The sequence below is a fragment of the Ictidomys tridecemlineatus genome, unplaced genomic scaffold, assembly GCF_052094955.1.
Source record: "Ictidomys tridecemlineatus isolate mIctTri1 unplaced genomic scaffold, mIctTri1.hap1 Scaffold_42, whole genome shotgun sequence".
Lineage (NCBI taxonomy): Eukaryota > Metazoa > Chordata > Mammalia > Rodentia > Sciuridae > Ictidomys > Ictidomys tridecemlineatus.
The window spans coordinates 1,294,994-1,310,271 of record NW_027522720.1 but is presented as its reverse complement, the minus strand read 5'-3'; the positions used below and the strand labels follow the sequence as shown (position 1 = coordinate 1,310,271).

General features: G+C 33.3%; 1 pseudogene across 1 annotated transcript in view; it reads right to left on the bottom strand.

Moving 5' to 3' along the window:
* LOC144373523 (transport and Golgi organization protein 1 homolog) overlaps positions 1–15,278 on the bottom strand; it is a 237,695-nt pseudogene that overhangs the window by 126,224 nt on the left and 96,193 nt on the right. The window contains exon 4 of the transcript XR_013433174.1: positions 4,539–4,593. The product of XR_013433174.1 is annotated as a transport and Golgi organization protein 1 homolog (transcript). The remainder of the gene's footprint in view (positions 1–4,538; positions 4,594–15,278) is intronic.

The window sequence follows — 15,278 nt, the reverse complement described above, 5'->3', positions numbered from 1 at the left end:
ACGACTTTTTAAAAATTTTAGTTTCTACATAGTTAATAAATTACGTAAATATTTGGTTCCTTGATTACAATTTAGTCTAAAATTGCTACTTAATTCATTTTATGAGATCCCATGGAGAGTTTCATTTAACATCATTCTTCATCCCTTTTGTAGTCATAAAATGTAGTTATGTTGTTTTGTTTTCCAAGATTGAAGTAGTTATGTCCATCTAAGTGAAACTTTTTAGAATCAGTAACCCCTTTATATTCATCGATATTTTAGAAGGGAAAAAATAGATTTTATAAGCACTAAATTATGATAAAATTATTCCTAAATGTTATAGAGAAAATAATGAGGATTTGTTTTATTGGTCATGCATCAGAGTTAAAACAATTCCTTAGCACCTACAGTAGGCAATCTCTTTTATTATTTTAAATCAAACTCTAGAGCATGTGTCCTTAAATAAGACATCAGGTCTGTGTTGCTGCCTCTTTCCTTTGGTATAGCTCAGAGACCACTTGTCACTAATGTAGACCGTGATGGGCATCCACTGGTGCTATGTCATGTTAACTGTAAGAGTTGTCTGTGCCTTCATGAAGAACCCCCAGATTCACTAAAGCATTTTGTGTTATGTGTTTTCAACAAACACTTTTTATCTAGGAAATGTTGTGTCTGTAATGCTTGCTCCTCACATGCTCAGCTCTCTGTTTAGCAATCAACTTATCAGAAAGGCCTTTCTAACCCCTCTGATCTCAAATAGCACCTACCACTTCCCATCCCATTATCCTTCTTTATATTTCCCTATAGCACTTATTTCCTCCTAAGCTAGTAGGAGGGATTTAAATTTATCATCCTTCACAACTTGGAGAACTGCCTGTAGAAATTATCTGCTTTTTGCACTTTCAGCTAAAAATTACATAGCATTGTTAAATATGTAGAAGGTATTATAAATAAACATTTTGGGGGTAAATGAATGCATGAGCTCTATGAAATATTTGTTTATTTTGGAGATTTCTGTTTCTCAGTTTAGAAGGGGAAGGGGTTTAGCCACATAAAAGTGCATATTTTATTTTGGAAGTATGTGGGTATCTTCATGAGCAGTATACCTTCAGCACTGATTCATAATGTCTCATAAGTCCACATGAAAATAATAGAGATTTGATTGTAGATGATTTAAATGTACCAAAATGTACATATCTTAAAGTTGTATGTCCAGTTCAAGTTCCTCGATCCAATATTTAAAGTGCTGCATCTGAAAATATTAAATGAAATGAGGTGACTATGTTATGTACTTCAATGAATTTTCCTGGTGACTGGCCCATATCCTCCTTGTCAATGGGCACACTAGTTCCATAGCTGCTGTTGCATCTTAGCTGATAACCAACCAGATACCTTTTACCCATAGAATTTCACTCAACAAAACATAATCTCAGAGATGTTTCCCTCCTCCCCAAATAAGCTGATGACATACTGATAGGGAGTCCACAAATGTGGTCCACGTTACCTCAAAGTGGGGCTAAATTTGCCTTGTAATCTGGGCTACAGAGTGCTGCATACAGGAGCCACATTCTTGTTTCATTTTTATCCTGTTCTTTATTCCTTTTCTCCTAAGAATAGGCCCCAAGAAACAAATACTTGTAATGAGTTTGTATAACTCTGACCCAGTACACCCAGTCTGAATATCTTTGACTGATATTAAGGACTCCTGTATTATATATATACTTGATTATTTTAAATTCTCTTATGAAAAAAATTGCTTCCAAGTTAGATCTACAAGTCAAAAGCAGATTGAGAATGAATTAGTTCTCCTGTTAAATCCAGGGCCATTTGTGTAGCACAGATGTTGAAGTCTGAATAATGCTAAAAATACAATACCTAGCTTTCTATTTTAATTTGTACAATGTCAGAATCCATACAGAGTTATATCCAATATTGATAAATAGAACTACATAGATATTTAAATTACCAGTTTATCAGAAAGTACCCTAGTCTGTAAATTTTCTTTCCAAAGTTTATTTTTCTTAGTTTATTATCAACCAGTGGTGCGATGGAGCCATGATGTTGTAACTGAACCACTGGAGCACTTTGTCACTGGGCCTTCTGTAAATGATGCAATTCTTGCAAGCTTATAAGTAGTCAAGCAGGAAATCAGTTGTGATAAATTTTATATACTCTTGCATACATTCCTGGGCTTGATTTGGGTGAATTTTCAAGGAGATTCACTTCATATTAGTGTATATCAATTTGCTATATGTTAGGATCCCTTAGCGGACTTTAAAAAAATTGTTTATAACATTGTATTAGTCAACTCTCTGTCACTATGATAAAACACCTGAAATGATGAAAGGAGAAAAGATTTAGCTTGACTCAGGATTTCAGAAGTTTTAGTACATGGCCACTGCTCCAGTTGCTTTAGGCTCATGGGGGCAAAGTGTGTCATGGCAGAGCTCATGGAAGATGTGGCCTGTTCACCTCATCCAAGCCAGAAAGCAAAAAAAAAAAGAGAGGAAGGAGCTTTGCTTCCAATTGCTCCTTCAAGTTCATGACCCCTTGACCTAACTTTCCTCAACTAGACCCCCTGTCATTATGGCTCTACCAGCACCCAGTATTCCCATGGCCTAGAGACCAAGACTTTATCACATGGACCTTTGGGGAACATTTCAGTTCCAAAATATAGCAACCACCAGAATTTTTAATGTAATTCATCAAGAATGTGGCCTGAGAATCAGTATTATTTTAAAAGTCTAATGTCTTAATATCACTGTGTCTCCACAGTTAAGAATCACTTCCTACCATGGCTTGCTAAGTAAAGAGTATGCATGCCAATTTCCTAAGGAACACCAAAACTGAAAATTCTTTCACTGGTAGAAATTTGTCCTCTTAACCTTATTGAGCACTGTGAATGGAATGTGTTCTACTAGTCCATTGTCAAGAAGTCCCTCTTTTATCTACCATGGTAGGTCCATTCAGTGCCTTTCACCACAGTCACGTGTCACTTAATGGTGGGATAAAGCCTCAGGAACATTGTTGGACAATTTTGTTATTATCCAAACACCATGGAGTGTGCTTACACAAACCTAAGTGATGTTGCCTGTTACACACCCAGGCTCTCTGATACCACTTATTGCTCTTAGTCAATAAGCCTGCTCAGCATGTTACCATACAGAATACTGAAGGCAGCTGCCACCCAGTGCTAAGTATTTGTGTATCTAAATATGTCTAAACATAGAAAAGTAACAGTAAAATTGCTAGCTGATAGAAATTTTCAGCTCTGTTATAAGATTATGAGAACACCATGGTATAATCATATACATGGTCCATCATTGACTGGAGAACATCATCCTGCAGATATAAATAGCAGATCTCTAGAACTTATTCATCTTGCATAATGGAGTACTGGCAATATTTCTTCCCTTGGGGATTATTCAACAATAACTGGAGATATTTTTGTTGTTGTTATTGCAACATCTTTAAGGATGCTACTGATATCTCTTAAGTAGAAGCCAGAGATGTAAGTAAATTTTCTACAAGAATTACATAAGACACTTTCCATACGTTAAGCAAACAATTATCTGCCCTCAAAATTCAGTAGTGCCAAAGGTGAGAAATTTTGTTCTCACAAAACATTTACTTAAGAGGCTTATCTTTAAATTTCTCTAGTATCTATAACAATATGTCTAGTCAAAGTCCTTCTTAGGGCACATTAAATAACAACATGATCCAAATTAAAAACCTCTTAACACTCATAAAATAGATGACACCAAAGTAGCAGCAATTTAATTATACATTCTATTCTGTTCATAAAATTTAAACTTCCGTGCAGTGACTGATAGTACCATAAGAGTGGTACTTTCAAAAGTTACCAGTTTGACCAAGCAAAAAAAACAATATTTGAATCCTTCAAACTCTCTGGAGTATACTTCTATGCAGAGTCTTTCATTTGATTCAAGATATAAAGAGAAAGAGCCACTTAGAATGAATCTGAGATAGACTGTTACCCACATGAGAACCCTCGAATAATCTTGAAAGCAGAGAATTTGTTCAGGTTCCAGCAGCAAAATCAATCCTTTCATTACTGTGGTTGTACATTTACACTGCCCGCTGCCACCTAGCTCTGCTCTTCTCCTCTAAAGAATCAGGGTCTTAAATGAACACCAAATTTAATTCTTTTTGAGCCCCTTTCCTTGCCTAATTCTGCTTGCCCAATCAATCCATGTATTTGTAGTGAGGCTTCTAATCAATGATCTTCCACTACTTTCTCATGCCAATGAAAAACACAGGAATAGACACTTGCCCCAAGCTGCACCGAGATAGTTTATCTTCCAAACTTTGAAGGTAAAGACACAGGAGGGAAAACCTGAAATAATCTGAAGATTTCTCTAGGGGGCCAGGTGTCACAATTCTTAAGGATTCCTAGCTCCTGTAACTCTTCTTGATTCCTACCTTCTATGTTCCAAACAAGCTTAATTTTGTGATCATGTAAGTCAAATTCCTAGAAATTAAATATTGTATTTTATATGAGAGTAGAAATATTTGTGTACTGTTCATGTGTTACTTACCAGTGTTGTAATCTTGGACTGGTTTCATGATTTCTCTTTGCCTCCATTTTCTTATCTGTAAAATGAAAATAATAACATCATAAATATCTCATAATACTGCTTTGAGATAATCTATGCAAAGCACTTTTTTAAGTAAAAAGTAAGCACATAGTAAGATCCAAATAAATGTGATCATTATCATTTTATGGATAATATTAAATCTTTAAAGTATTTTGAAACTAGAAATTTAAAGGAATTTTCTTATTAATTCAAGTATTCTTGGTGTTCTAAGTAGAAAAATCATATTGTATATAATTAATGGTAATTTAATTCTATTTTTAACTTTTATTTCTTAACTTTTCTTGTCTATGTGTATTTTTGAGAATTTTAAAAGTCAGAACTTTAACTGATATATTTTAAAAGAGTCTTCCTGGGGCTGGGGATGTGGCTCAAGCAGTAGCGCGCCTGCTTGGCATACTTGCAGCCCAGGTTCGATCCTCAGCACCACATACAAACAAAGATGTTGTGTCTGCCAAAAACTAAAAAATAAATATTAAAATTCTCTCTCTCTCTCTCTTAAAAAAAAAAAGAGTTTTCCTGAGTTCTTTGTTAAATTTCATTTTCTAAATTTCCCAGGTTACTTTAAATTCTTTAAGGTTTTAATTGAGGTAATTATTATTGGTTGATTGCTACTTTTTCTCCATATATCCTGACCTATCACCGTACATTGGGTAATAATATTAAATTCATAGCTGTCTCTTCATCTGTGTCTCAAGTCTGTTTTTCACATTAATATGATTTAGTTTTATTTTTATTATAAGAACACTTAACATGAGATCTACCTTTTAAAGATGTTTCAGAGTACCATGTAGTATTTTTTTTTAGTAGGAACACAATCCAATTGAGTTATATTCACTACCGTCAGGTGTCACATAATGATAAAAATGTATTATTAGATGATTTTTACTGTTGTGCATACATCACAGACTGTACTTACACAAACCTACATGGTAAAGCATTCTACACACTTAGGCCATATGAAATAATCTATCACTCCTAGGCTATAAACTACATAGCATATTACTGTACTGAATATTATCAGCAATTGTAACACAGTTACATAAACATGCATGTTTATTTTTCTAAACATGTCAGAAAAATACAGTAAAAATACAAGGTAATAGAAAATTTCAGCTCCATTAGAATTTTATGAGATCTCCATTGAATATGTGATTCATTATTGACCAAAATGATATTGTACAGCACATGACCATTATTCAGTAGTTGTCTAACTTATTCACTTTGCATAACTGAGACTGGATACTCTTAAATTATCAATTCCCCATTTTCTCGTTTTACCAACCGCCTGGTAATTATCATTATACTCTCTACTTCTATAACTCTTAGAAACTCACTTAGAGAAATCATATAGTATTTGTCTTTCTTTGACTGGATTATTTTACTTAGCATAATATCACCAAGGTTTATCCATCTCATCATATATTATAGAATTTTCTTCTCTTTAAAGTAGAAAAATTCCATGTATGTATATACCATATGTTCTTTTTTTAAAAAAGAAAATTCTTTTATTTTTTAAATACATGGCAGTGGAATGCATCACAATTTTTATTACACATATAGAACATAATTTTTCATATCTCTGTTTGTATATAAAGTATGTTCACACCAATTCATGTCTTCATACATGTACTTTGGGTAATGATGTCTATCACATTCCACCATCATTGCTAACCCCCTACCTCCTCCCTTTCCCTCCCACCCCTCTGCCCTGTCTAGGGTTTGTCTATTCCTCCCATGCTTCCTCTCCCTACCCCACTATGAGTCAGTCACCTTACAGCAGAGAAAACATTCACCATTTGTTTTTTGGGATTGGCTAACTTCACTTAGCATTATCTTCTACAGCTGCATTCATTTGTGTTCTTTTTACTTTGTTGGGAAATGGAGAGTAAAATGGTTTCCACATCTTGACCATTGTGAATAGTGTTGCAAAGAACATAGGAGTGCCAATATTTCTTCAAGATCATGATTTAAGTTATATTTTACATAACCCAGAAGTGGCATTGGTAGTTGATATGGTGTTCTATTATTTTGAGAAAACTACATATTGTTTTTATAGCATACATATAATTTTACATTCACAGTACAAAAGTATACACAGTTTACATGTCCTCCATATCCTCACCAACATTTGCTATCTTCTTTTTTTCCCCATAAGATAGCTAACCTAACAAATGAGAAGAGATATCTTATTCTACAATTTCATAACAATTTGTGAAAAGGACATCTTTCCATATATTTCTTGGGAATTTATTTCTCTTTGTAGAAATATTTATTCAGCTCTTAGACCATTTTTAATTGAATTATTATTTTTTTGCTATTAAGTTGTGGGATCTTTTTATATAATTTTGATTTTAATAGCCTACCATATGGTTTGCAAACATTTTCTTCCATCCTATAGCTTGTGTTTTTGCTATATTTATTGTTCCTTTTGCATTGCAGAAATGATTTGGTTTTATGTAGTTACACTGGCCTGTTTTTGTTTGTTTGTTTGTTTTCTTTTTTTTTTTTTGGCTTTTTTAAAATCTGTGCTTTTGGTGCCATATCCAAGAAGTCAATACCAAGACCCATGTCATAAAGGTTTTCCTCCATATTTTTTCCAGAGATTTTGGTTTCTGATTGTAGGTTGAAATCTTCAACTCATGGTGAGTATTTTTTCCACACAATATAAGATAAGTGTATAATTTCACACTTTGTATGTGGATATCCAGTTTTCCCAACATTATTTGTTGGAGACTATCCTTTTCCAATTGTGTATTCTTGGAATCTCTCCTGAAGACTTACCATGTAAGTATAGGTTTATTTCTGCTCTCTGTTCTATTCCTTTGGTACATCTGCTATTAACATACTCTGTGGTTGTTGTAGCTTTTAAATATATTTTGAAGTTATGAAGTACTATACCTCCAGCATTGCTATTCCTTCTTAAGATTGTTTTGGTCATTTGGGATTTTTGTGATTCCCTAGGAATGTTAGAATTTTTTTTTCTGTTTTTACAACAAAAACACAAACATTATTTATAATGCCGAAGAAGTCCTCAGCATTTTTGTGGGGGCGTCTGTAAATGTCCTTGTCTTTCCTTTCATTTTTGAAGGACAATTTTGCTAAGTATAGTAATCTTGGTTGCTATGTTATTTTTTTTTTCTTGAGGTGCTTTGAATAAATCATCCCACTTCTTTTATCTTGCAGGATTTTTGCTGAAAATCTGCTTTTAGTCTTAGGACAATCTCCTTATACGTGGGGGTTAGGTGTTCTACTACTGTTGTTAAAATTCTCTGTTTTAACTACTGGCGATATGATTATATCTCAGTTTGGACTTCTTTGAATTATCCTTCTTTCTAGTCCTTTGGAATTCCTGGATTTAAATGTCATTTCCTTCCCTATTTGAGACAAATTTCCAGCCACTATTTTACTTTATTCATTTATTGTTCTCCTGTTCTCATTGAACAATTTAATGGTAGTTATTTTAAATTCTTGTTTTGGAGATTCATATATCTTTGCTTAATTTGGGTCAGTTTCTGTGATTTTACCTTCTTCCTTGTTTCAATAATGTTTCTCTTTCTTCATTGTCTTTTACTCTTTGTGTTCATATGCACACAAGAGAAAAGTTGCTACCTTTTCTATTCATAGATTGGTTTTTCACAGGAGAAGATACATCATCGATTAAACCAGCCAGAGATTCTGTGGACCCCTCAAACAGTTGTGATGGTCAGAACCATAGATTTTGTTCTTAGTGGCACCTAGTTATCTAGAGCAGGCCATGTTGTCATCAGTGTTCAACAATAGATAATACCAAATCCAATCCCCCAGGTATGACTTGGAGAAATTGGAGTGTTTTATGCTATGTTCCACACTTTTCCTTCGCAGGGAGCATTTTGATTATTTGTTCTCTCTTTGCTTTGTATTGGGATATGAACAAGAGCTATGATGAGTGCCATGCTCCTTTGTTCCCTGCTGATGGATCCTGTCAAAGGCCCAAGCCAATCTCTCAGGCAGCACTAGGAAAAGTTCCAATATTGGATGTGTAATCAAAACCTTTTCCTCCTTAGAGAGAAACCTGGAGTTGAAGTTTTCTTCTGTTACATGGTGCCATGCAAGGGAAGGGGACCACAGGGTGTCTCCAGTCTCTCTACTACTTTTGATGTGGTTGATTTTGCTTTCACCTGGATGCAGGGAAATTCTGAATAGTTTGTGGATTTCTCACAAATGGCATCAATTTAGTTACCACTAGTGAAACAGTTTGTGTATCATGGAAAGGAGAGTCCAAGGCTTTATATTTCATCATTTTCCTCCTTGTTATAAATTTTCCTAAGTTTATTTTCTAACCCCTGTAGTGTGCATTGGAATTCTCCAATAACCATTTATTTGGAAAACTATGTCGTTGTTTCAACATGCTTTTTTTCTGATAAGTTATTGTTCATGTTACATAATTCCTTCGTATTCACCCATGTGCTGTCCTTGAATAGTCGATAGAGAGCCAGATTGTTCACTATTTTCCAGTAGAAATGAAGTCATCCCCCATTGGTGGTAGTGGAGGAGCAATAACAGGGCACTCCTGTTTTTCTTAATCACTGGTAGTATCAAAGGGGCCCAGAGGAAAACCAGGCATTCTTCCCACTTCAGATTGATAAATCTGCATGTTTACTCTACCCTGCATATAATTAGATAGGACAACCCCTTCCTCTGTGAGAGTAGAATCTGAGAAAAACAAAATAAACTTTAAGATTTAAATAATCTCAGGAGTATAATTGTATAATACCCACATATCCAAATTTTAATTAGAAAATCTATGACCAACAACCCAAATAGTCAAACTAAGCAATATTTCAAGTAATTACCAATATAAGAAAATGACATATCAATAGAATTTCAAAATATACCCAAAGGAAAATAAAGCAGTACAATGAAGAACCATACATTCATAAATTGGACAACAGGATGAAATAGATCAGTGTTTTTTAAAGGACAACCACGCCCATCCAATATGAAATACATAATTTGAATACATCTGTAACTCTCAAGGCCCAGATGGTTTACTGGAAAATACTACCAAATGGTCAATGAAGAAAGAATAAATGCCTTATCCCTAAGGATAGCAATACAATAAGGATGACTTCTATCACTAATCTTATTTGACATAGTTCTGAAAGATTTTGTGATAATGCAAGAAAGAAAATAGTAGGAATGTGGATCAGAAAAAATATTTGTACTATTTTCAGTTCACTATCTATGTAAACCTGTCTGATGAATCAAAGAGATAAAAACTTCTACATCTAGTAACTGAGCCCATCAATGTTTCAGGATATAAGACCAATATATACAAATTAATTCTATATCTATACACTAGCAATAAACATGTAAATATAAAGGTTAAACATACAGGGCCATTAATAATCTCTCAGAATAAAACTGTAAATCAAAATAAATATTCAGGACTTATATGTTCAATCAATAAAATATTGATGAAACAGAGATAAACCAAAGAAAACCTAAATAAAGGAGACAATATACAATGTAGAAGGATTGGAAACAAGAGAGGAAATATAGCAATTTCCTACAAATTTATATACTTGTTTAATAAAATTTCATCAAAATCATAGCAAGCTATATAAATACAGGCACAATTGTTCTTTTTTTTTTAAAAGAGAGAGAGAATTTTTAAATATTTATTTATTTATTTACTTTTCGGTAGACACAACATCTTTATTTTATTTTTATGTGGTGCTGAGGGTCAAACCCAGCGCCCCATGCATGCCAGGTGAGTGTGTTACCACTTCAGCCACATCCCCAGCCCCCAGGCACAATTATTCTAAAATGTTTATGAATAAACCAAAGAATTAGGATAGGTAAAATAATTTTGAAAAAGAATAAAACAAGAAATCTAATCACTTTCAAAATTTATTATATCTCTACAACAGTCAAGACTGTTTTATTATTTGCAGAACACACATAGTACAATAGAACAGAAAAGGGAACTTGGAACTAATACAAACTACAATATACTCCATTTTTGACAAATTAAAAAATCAAAGCAATAGAAGAAATTTAAATTTCCCAATAAATGGTGTTGTGATATTTATACTTCCTTAAACAAAAATAAGACCTTAATATAAACTTCAAATCTCATATAAAATCACCTCAAAGTAGATCAGAGGCCTAAATGTAACAGATATAATGATATAATATTTAGAGAGAACTATAGGAAATTTGTCACAACTATGATTAGGCAGAGTTCTTAGATTTGACACCAAAACCATGATTCAGAAAAGAAAAAAATAGTAAGTTAGACTTTATTGAAATTAAAACATTTTACTTAGAAAAACATTCTTTAAAGAAGACGAAAAGACAGGCTACTGACTTGGAGAAATGTTTACCAATCACAAATTCAGCTTAGTACTAGGGTTGAGAATACACAAAGAATGCTTAAAACTACAGCAACAGCAATAACAAACAAAGGTATGAACAGAGAATTTATTAAAAAAAAGCTATACAGCCTACAAACAACCATATAAAAAGATGTTTCACATCATTAGTAAATGGAAAATGCAAATTAATACCACAAATCAAATATGGCTATACACCAATCAGAATCACTAAAATAATCAATAGTGACAATGCAAAATGCTGTTGAGAATGTAAACTGTACCACTTATGCATATCTAATGGAGATATAAAATGGCACAATTACTTTGAAAAAGAATTTAGCATTTGCTTAAAAATTAAGCATGCAAATATGATATGACTCAGCAATTACATCCTGGGCATTTATCCCAGAAAAATAAAAATTTATGCTCATTCAAGAATCTGAATAAATGTCAAAAGATTTATGCTGAGGGAAAAAATAGAAACAATCCTAAAAGTTATCCTACACTGTAGAGTTCCATTTATATAATGTTTTCAAAATGACAGATTTATAGAGATGGACAATAGATTAGTGGTTGTCAATGGATAAGGTGAGGGGATGGTTATAGCTATGTAAAAGCCACAGGAGAGATCTCTGTGACTAGAGAAATATTCTGTATCTTAACTGCATCATGTTGTGGTTTAGATATTACGTGGTCCCCCAAAACTCATGTGAGATAATGCAAGAAACTTTAAAGGTGAAATGATTATGTTATGAGAGCCTTAACTTAATCAGTGCATTAATCCACTTGAATGCATTAACTGGGTGGTAACTAGGCAGGTAGAGTATGACTGGAGCAAGTGAGTCATTGTGGGGAGGCATTTGGGGAATATATTTTATCCCTAGAAAGTGGAACTGCTTTCTGCTTCCTGATGGCCATGTCCTGAGCTGCTTTCCTCCACCATACTTTTCTGCCATTTCTATTGGGCCCAGAGCAATAGAAATGGCTCTCTATAGACCGAGACCTCTAAAGTTCTAAAGGTGAAGTTATATTTAGGGTTTTAAAACCATGAGCTCCAAATACACTTTGTTCTTGTCAGGATTTTTTGGTTACAATATGGAAAAACTGATTAAAACAAATGTCAATATTCAGGTTGTGATATTGTACTACAATCTGACAAGATGTTACTATAGTGGTGAGTGGGTAAAGGATAGATAAGATCTATTATGCATTAGCTTTATAATTGAATATTGCTGTTGGTTAGATATGAGGAGTCCTGAAAATGCTCATGTGCAAGACAATGCAAGGTTTAGAGGTGAAATAATGGATTATGAGAGTCTTAACCAAATTGGTGAATTAATCCCCCAATAGGGAATAACTGGGTGGTAACTAAATACAGGTGGAGTATGACTGGAGGAGGTAGATCATTGGGGTATGCCTTTAGGACATGTATTTTGTCCCTGATGAGTACACTTTTTCTTACTCTGCTTCCTGGTTGGATGTCCTGAACCGCTTTCTTCTGCCATAACCTTCTGCCATGGTATTCTTACTCACATCTGACCCAGAACAATAAAGTTGGCCATTTGAAATCTTTGAAACCATGAGTGCCAAATAAACTTTTCCTCCTCTAAAATTGTTCTTGGCAGATATTTTGATCACAGCAGCAAAAAAGCTGACTAAAACAAATGTATGCTACTATTATCTCAAAATAAGTAGCTTAATGAATGAAAAGTCATGACTTTTAAGGAATATAAATAATAAATAGAAGTGTCGGGCTAGGGATGTTGCTCAGTGGTACATACTTGCCTAGAATATGTGAGACCTTGCACTATATCCACAGCACTGCAAAACTAAAACAAAATTAAATTAAAATGCCTTGATTTTTCTCAAATACAGACACCATTTATCATGGAACTTAAGATTAGTGAAAATATACTTTCATAAATTTCCTAAAGTTCACAATCTAATGACTAGAGGTAGTTTGTCCTGAAATAAGCTACATTTATATCATAGACCATAGGAATATACTTTTCTAATTTGGTTACAAGAAGAAATTCCTTGTAACACACACACACACACACACACACACACATATATATATATATATATAAAAATAATCACCATCCATGTATATGTTTTATCAATGATGTGCTATTTATACATAAATAAGGAGGTAATCACAGACTTGTATCCGAAATTTCAGCAGAGTTATTAAAATACTGTTGACAAAATTCAAAGCAAAAACTTGATATTTAGTAGAACAAGGTAAAATTAGAAAAGTGAAGGTACATTGTGCTTCTCTTTCTTCTATAGGGTTCAAAATACATTTATTTTTTCATTTCCTAGAGAATATTTTAGCAAGGTTAGCTATTGAATGTTTCATCTACTAATATTTACAGACAGAAAATATGATTTTTGCCTGAGTATTGCTATATGGGAAAAAGATATTGCTATTTTACAGGGCTTTTTATAAATATGCTATTGCTAGTTTTTAGCAATAGCTATTTGTAACTAATAAAACCTATAGCATCCTTATAGTTTGCAACAAAACATTACCAACATCTTATTGACTAAAGGGGCTGCTCAGTGCTCCATGATTATATATAACTGAAACAAATTGTAAACCAATAATGGAGACATGAAAGACAGCTAGATTTATAAGGAATTATTTCCAATGTGCAAAAACATAGTTAATACAACATGAAGGACTGGTGGGGAATACCAAGTGATAGATAATACAGACATTTTTCCTCACATGTGCCCCTCCTCCCAAAAAACAAATCTAATTTCATTTGTATTCCAAAGAAATTTTCAGAAAGAAAAAGCAAAATTGCCAATTTGACAGAAAGCATTTATCCAAAAAAAAAATTATAGACATCTGCACAATGCAAAACAAAAATGATTTGGCTGCAACCAGAATTTATTTTGTTATCACTGGAAACTTTGTCTTTGGCAAAATTATCAGTTTTTTTTAATCAAATGTCCTCTAAAATATGGCTGTTTTATATGATAGGCTATAGTTACTTTCTGGCTAAGCATGATGAACTAAGAACATTTATCATATGGAACATTAAAAACCAAGAAAAGGGACCAGAGGGCACATCTCAGTGATGGAGTACTTGCCTGGCACGCGTGAGATTCTGTGTTTGATCCCCAGCAATTGTGCACGTGTGTGTGTGTGTGTGTGTGTGTGTGTGTATGTGTGTGTGTGTGTATTCATATATATACCACAGAGGAGAGAACTACAGATTTCCGTGACTTCGGGGTTATATCCTGATAAACCCATTGTGAAATTAAAATAATTGAAGAAAAAAATGCATTTAATATACTCAATCTAATGAACACCATAGCTTAGGAATGCAGTGTAAGCTGGAACAAAGTGTAAGCTGGGGCATCCACAGTTTACCCTTGTGATTGTGTGGTTGACTGAGAGTTATAGCTTGCTGCTTCTACCTACAGGATAGTATTGCATTGCATATTTCTAACCTGGACATGATAAAATTTCAGAATTCAAAGTATTCTCAAAATATTACATATTCCATTTATACCCCAAAAAGGTAACTTGGAAAAATTATAATCCTTCTTCCACTTTCAAATAATGTCCCTTTCACAATTTTTATACTATTGTTTTTTAAATGTCAATGATTGACTTTCAGGGTTAATAAGCATAATTTTTAAAAAATCTATTATAATTTGTTAATCAATCTCTAAATACGTATACAAAACCTAATTTTCATGCTCTATGGAATAATTTCCAAAATAGGTGTAAATACAACAAAAGCTTAATAGTTAATAGTGGAGAATAATCATTTCCAAATTATACATTCACGTAAACTTAAGATATATTTATTTTCATAGTATTTAAAATAACCAAAAGTTATTTTTCTTCCTGCTTTTGACCCTTCATTCACTCAATCAAAAAAGTATTTTGTATGCCTTTAGTTCAGACACTGCCTTGTATTTGGAGAAACCTATGGTTTCCAAAATTCCCTTGATCTAGTCCTAAAGAAGACCAAGTATCGGTTTTCTGTAATGTTACAGGAAAAGTAAAGTCACTTAGAATAGGCTCTCGGCAGGTGAGCACATCATTTTCAGCTGATTTTTACTATCTTCTAACCAAATATTTCACCTAACTATAATGTATGCACAACCTATGGCTTAGTGGAAGAAACGATATAATGAAGTAAAATGTCATTTATGAAGTACAACTTTCTACTTACTGTCTAGAAGACAAAGGTCCAATTGGAAGTTTAAAAATGCTGAACAATAACTAAGTTTTCATACTGAAAGATAAGACCTGAATACTGAAAATCACTCTTTCTATGGAAACTGCACAAAGAAC